Source organism: Hipposideros armiger, unplaced genomic scaffold, assembly GCF_001890085.2.
Source record: "Hipposideros armiger isolate ML-2016 unplaced genomic scaffold, ASM189008v1 scaffold_17, whole genome shotgun sequence".
Lineage (NCBI taxonomy): Eukaryota > Metazoa > Chordata > Mammalia > Chiroptera > Hipposideridae > Hipposideros > Hipposideros armiger.
The window spans coordinates 6,820,818-6,826,860 of record NW_017731367.1 but is presented as its reverse complement, the minus strand read 5'-3'; the positions used below and the strand labels follow the sequence as shown (position 1 = coordinate 6,826,860).

The following is a 6,043-nucleotide window of genomic DNA, read 5'->3' as shown; positions in this document are numbered from 1 at the left end:
GCGGCCTCGGGACAGCAGCAGAACAGGCCTGCCCTCCCCGCCCGCGAGGTCCTGCCTTCTGAGGGGCCTCCTGCCTCCCAGCTCAGCTCTCCTGGAGATGGTTTTCAGAACTCGCCCGCCACGTTGCCCTCACCGAGGCTTCTCTCACTGCTCGTGGTCACCAACACTGTACGCTGGCTTTCTTTTGAAGGCACGTGTTTTCACAAGAAACAAACTCTTTACATAGTTTCAGACGGGAGCCTAGAAGGTGTGGGAGCTCAGGGATGTTGGCCTGTGCTGCCGTATCTGCTGAGGGACGTGGAAGCTACGGGCCACATCTGTCGGTGTCGCGATAGCCCGCAGAGCCCAAACCTTTACGTCAAATGCTTGTTTAAACGGCCACACTTGGTGTGAAGCACGAACCGTGCCGAGCCACGCAGCTCTGTTCGGTCCGGCCCTGATCTTCTAGCTTCCGGGAGGTGGGGGTGACCACTCCCAGTGTGACCGTCACGCACTGCCCGGGACGCCCTGGTGGGTGGCCTCTCGGGCTCTGCTCCACGTCCCTTACTCTTACCCTGCTGACGCGAGTCACCGCCTGCCGCGAGGATGGTAACATCAGCTCCTTCGTCAAGTACTTTTGTTGCTTTCCATTAAGAGTGTATTCAAAAATGTGAAACGAATTCAAGCTGAAGCCTCTGCGGCTCGTCACGTGTGTGTGTGTGTGTGTGTGTGTGTGTGTGTGAGATAAGGGGACAGAGCTTCCGACCACCCCCTCTTCATGGTCTCATGAGCAAAAGGACCTCTTACCTTGAGCCCCCCCCTTCAGCCTCCAGCCCTCGAGTACCCCTGTGTGCCGAGTGAGCCCCCCAGAAACACCTTCCCAGGATACCCCGCCCGTGCAAGGGGCACAGGAGACCCTGGAGCGCTCACTGGCCATCCGTGCGTCTGTCCTCACAGCTGAGAACTGGGAGGAAATAGAACTTTAGTCTGTGGGTGAAGAAGCCCCGAAGGGGCCTGGTGTGCCCAAGTCACCTGCTCGTGTCAGCCCCGCCCTTGGACGAGGCCCCGCCTACACGTCTGCGGGCCTGTCCACGCGGGCGGGGCAGAGCAGTGGCACCGCGTTTCTGGTGCCAGTGCTGCAGGTGGAGCTGAGTGTGAGAGCCTCCAAGCGCCACGGTCCTTGTCCCACCTGCTGTCTGCTGCCGTCACAGAAGGCCAAGGTGAAGGTTTCTGTTTAGCCGGACACACAGAGGGACCCTGTGGCTTTCCTCTAGGGCAGCCCGGAGGCTCGTTTCTCTCCACAACCCTGGAAACGAGTCGAGGGTTTGCTTAGAGTGGAGGACAAGAGGAGACGTTTTTACTCCTGGATTTTACTGTGTCGCTTTGTCCTTCCTTCTGATAATGAGGAAGAAAGGGCCCAACGTGAAGGCCTGTGTGTGTGCATGTGTGTGCATGTGTCTGTGTTGTTCTGGCCCCGTGGCGACCACCGGTGGAGCCGTACGTGCAGGGCTGCGTTCCACAAAGGGGGTGTGTGCGGCGGCAAGGTGGGCCGCGTGATTGCCTCTTTGGGGGACGGATGGCGGGGCCTCCTAGCCGTGTGACAGTCCTTCTTGTGGGCCCCTCATGGACTTGGAGCCCAGGGCAGAGGAGGTGGCAGTGGCTCCAAGGCCACTTAGAGAGCCGTTGCTGGAGCTCTGGTGAGCGTCTCCCAGTGCCCCCCACTCTGCAGCGGGGCTCGCGGGCGGGTCCACTGTGCAACCTGTGACCGGGACGGTGTCCCCGCTTGGCCCTCACTCGAGGGGCCGTGCACTAGGCCAGCGGGGATGACACATTGGCGCCTGGGTGCCTTTCGATGGTGCCGAGACCCCTCACATCTAAGCTGAGAATACCTGTTTGTGAATTTCGTGACCAGATTTTTGATTAAGACTTTTATTGAACAGTCTTCTCTGTTGCTCGTCCCCCTCACGTTACTTTAGCCCTTGAGGGAACCATGGGACCGTGGCTCTGGGGGACTTCTAATACTTTCTGAGCCCTTTATTCTCGTGGGAGGCCCAGAACTACTGGGGCATGATGGGACAAGGCTGGCCCTGGCCCGAGTCCCCTGCTGTGTCACGCTGGGGAGACACTGCCTTGACCTCATCTATGGGGCTGTTAGAAAGTCTCAGCATGGGAAGTAAAAATGCAGCTAAAATATGCTTTTTAAACATTGGTTTAAAACAGAAACCTGTTGTTCTGTGAGAAGCAGCCCCCGCGTGTGACTTTTCTGCCTTGTCCCTTTCTGCACCTTGCCCATGAAGTGATTACAGAGGCTTCTAGTCCTACAAAGTCCTCGGTGCTCAGTGTCACTTTATTTTGAATCTGTCATTTTCAGCTTGCTGGCAACACTCAGGCCTTTTCATTTCGCGGTGCTCAGGGGGAAAAGCGGGGTGTTGTGTGTCTGCAGATGGAGGCAGTGGACGCTGGCGTGGCCTGTGACATGCTGTCCGCCACCGTGGTCCACACTGGCTGTCTGGAGCTGTGCTGCACGGCGAGTGCCTGCACTGTGACCCGGCACAACACAGGTGTGCGCCGCCTCGGTGGTCATCTTGACTCGCAGGCCATGAAGGCTGCCGGGAGTGCGGGATCTTGGGACGGGCCAGGTGCTGCCAAGCTCTGGGCACCAGGCTGCCGAGTGGCTGCCCACTCTGTGAGACTCTTTTCTTTGTAAAATGGACTAACACGCTTGGCCTGGGAAAAAGTATGAGCCAGCCAGTTCATGCCAGGCCTGGGTGGTTTTGTAAACATAGGTCAACAGCGTCAGCATTTGTGGCACAGAGTGTGGGAGGTTTGCGATGTGACCTGATAGGGGTGCGTTCTGTCTCGGGGGCTACCTGAGCGCACGCGGTGGTCAACACCGGTGGCTGCCACCTTCACCCTGGGCCCCGAGGCCTGTCTGTGGCCCTGGTCAGGCTCGGCTTCCTGGTGAGAGGCAGCGGCAGGGCACCACGCTGCAGGTCAGGTACCAGCAGGGCCAGGGCACGCTGTCCTCGGGGGCCTGGCCCACCGGCACAGGCAGCGCGTCTTGTCCGGTGCCCTCAGACGAGCCCTGGGCACTGGAGGGGCTGTTGCAGGCATCGGTTTCTTCTCTCTCTGTGTTTACAGGAGACATAGCCCCTCTCCCCCCATGTCCCCTTCCCTGAGGAAAGAAAGCCTGGTCTCAGGAGGGATGCCCGGGGCAGTGCCCGGCGCCCGCCCGTAGAGCGGTCCCCCGGTGCTTCCTTGGGCCTCTTGCAGGCTCGAGCCGGGGAAGAGCCCTTGCGACTGTGGTGGCCGACCTGGGGACCTGGGGACATGTAGGCTCAGGAGTTGCTGCACTCAAGCCTCCGTGCCTAGGGAGAGGGGGCCGGATGGGCAGGCAGACGCGGCCACAGCCTGGGGTGTTTGGTGACGCCTGTCCCTGGGGCTTCCGAGGAGGCGTGGGGCTCTCCGGTTTCCGGGAGCTGCCAGGGGCTTTCCAGGCAGCCCTCCGTGTTGCTTGCGCAGGTGCAGCTGTGGCATTCGTCCTTGTCCAGCTGGAGCTCGGGCTTCTACTGAATTCAGATGGCAGAGCTAACGCTGGAGTGGGCGGGGATGGAAGGAAGGGTGCGCCTGTGGCCCCGCCCACTAACGTGGACTGGACCTGGGGCGCCCGGGCCAGCGGGGAGGGCCGCTTCGGGAGAGAAGGGGAGCTGGGCGGGCTGCCGGGGCTGCCTGTTAGCCGCATCGGGGGCCGGATCCAGCCCATCCCACTTGTCCAGGCCCAGTTTGAGGTTGACCCCAATGCTCAGACAGGCGCCCCCATGTCCTGCAGGCCTGCAGAGCTTGTGAGGGCAGAAGGTCTGTTTACTTACTTGCTTCCTCTTTCTGTCCGACTGCCCCAGACAGAAAGCTCCCTCAGCAGGACCCGCATAGGCTGTCCCACCGGTGACGTGTGCGTAGTGTGGCGTGAAGTCCCAGGCAGCTGAAAAGACCAGCCGTCCAGACAGCTGTGGCATCCACTGAGCGGTGAAAGGCATGCTGGTACAGGCAGGTTAAACGCAGGTGTGTTTTCCTGTGTCCAGTTGCCGTGGCCGACCTGCAGTGGGGCAGCAGTGACTCAGGTGTCAGGCCCAGGGGCGGGCTGAGGCATCTCATCGCGTGTGTGTCTAGAGCAAGCTGTTCTTCAGGGGTCCCGGCTTCGCGTGCACTGGCCCTGGCCTGGCCGCCGCTGGGTCACAGTGCTCTTCCGGGCTGTTCCCTCAGCCCCCGTTATAACCAGATTAACACAGTAAGAAAAGGAAGCACAGCTGGCCACAGAAGGAACCCAGACTGGGAAAATAATAATGTCTGGGACCTTTTCCAGCAGCCCCTCAGCAGTTAGCCGACGTGTGGCCATCACCCCAGAGGGGTCCTGCCAGCCGTTCTGCCCTCGGAACCCCGTACTCAGGCACGTTTCCTCACCTGCTCCGTGGCGTCAGGGTCCAGGTCCTTGCTCTGTGTCTGGGGCCTTGGCTGCCCATCCCCGTTCAAGTCGCACCTGAAATAGCTCTTCCCCAGCAATCATCCATGGGACACGATGCAGTGAAGGCAGCGAAATCTAAAGTCCTGAGTTTGAGAGAGCCTATTGTCCTGGAGGCCCCAGACCAGGCCTGGTGGGGGGACAGGAAACGGCCACGCACCTGGGACAGACCAGACACCAGGTCCACTGGCCTTCAATCACGTTGGCCCTGCCGCTTCTGTGGATTAGTAAGAAATGCTCTAAATTCCTACTTCCCCTCGGGCAGAACGGTTCGCCCCGTGGCCACGTCATTGCCCCGGCCCCCTCGTGGGTGAGACTGCCTGTGGTTAGTGGTTCCGTTGGTGTCTGCCCTCACGAGGCCCCATAGGGGGCAGGCTGTCTGCTGGGCACCTCCACCGTGGGGCCGGAGTCTTCCTGACCAGGCTGATGGCCATTCCAGGAGACTCTGCAGAAACCCCAGGGTCCTGGCGCCCTCGTGGGTGGGGATACAGTCGGCAGCCAGAGGGCAGCTTCAGGAGCACGAGCATGAGGGAGCTGGTCACTCCCCATGGCCATTGCAGCGTCCGGGTCTGTGTGTGCGGTCAGCGTGTGCTCCTAGCAGCAGTGCCCCCGGCCTCCCCAGTAAGTCGCAGGGAAGGGGGGCACCTGCCCCAGAGGAGGCTCCAGAGCTCCCAGGACACTCGCCTGGGGTGCCCCCTTAAGGTGCCATGCTGGCCTTGCCCCTCCTCGCCCCGTCCGTGCTGGCAGGGCTTCCTGGCCTGCCACTCGCTCCCTCTGCAGCCCAGCGTGTGGCCGCTTTCCTGCACGTCTTGGAGGCTGAGGCCTCTTTCAGATGCGGGAGGTCAGCTGCAGGCCACCAGCTCCCTGCCCTTGCTGACATCTCCGGGTGGCACGCGAGGAAGGGAGGAGTGTGACCTGGTAGATCAAAGCCGCTGAGCAGGCGGTGTGGCCTTCTTGCCCAGGGCATCGGCTCTGGGTGCTGTAGTGGGCTTGGGGCGTTGGTGCGGCTTCCGCCCTGAATCTGGCGTGGCGAGCATTCCTGGGCTGGTGTAAACAGCAGCGTTCCTGGGCCTTCGCTGGGCGTCCTGAGCGAGTCTGGCGATCCCGTTATCTGCTTGTTATGTGACGTGACAACATGGGCTGAAATGGAAACCAGATGTCGATGCGGGTGCTGGAGCTCGGCCCTGGGGGGCGCCGGGGGGGCGTGCCTTGCGTCTGCCCCGCTGTCACAGGCTCAGTGCTCCCAGGGCCCGGCGTTGGAGGGGCTCCTGGGAGCTGCACCAAAGCCGAGGCTGAAGGTGAAGTCCAGACTCGGGGACGAACACTTTCACAGTTTCCCTGCTCTGTTATGTGGCTGCCGAGTGTCCATCTGAGGGACCTGGTGCCTTGCTACCTGGCATCCGCTTAACGGCGATTAAATCAGCTGAGGGCAAACAGTGGCTCCGTGCAGGCTTCACAGCCTCCATGCGCTTAAAGGCTTTGGGGTTAAGAGCGAAGGGGACCCGCATTTGGGCGCCGAGGGGTGGTGTCCTGGCAGGGGCGGACCTC

The 6,043-nt window shown here is 61.3% G+C and overlaps 1 long non-coding RNA gene across 1 annotated transcript; it reads right to left on the bottom strand.

The window, feature by feature from the left end:
- Positions 1 to 2,017: 2,017 nt before the first annotated feature.
- On the bottom strand, positions 2,018 to 5,503 carry LOC109374705 (uncharacterized). The gene is made up of 3 exons (XR_002122442.1): positions 4,438 to 5,503; positions 3,849 to 4,072; positions 2,018 to 3,573 (listed from the first exon to the last, which is right to left on the bottom strand). It is a non-coding gene; the product is annotated as an uncharacterized LOC109374705 (long non-coding RNA).
- Positions 5,504 to 6,043: the final 540 nt, after the last annotated feature.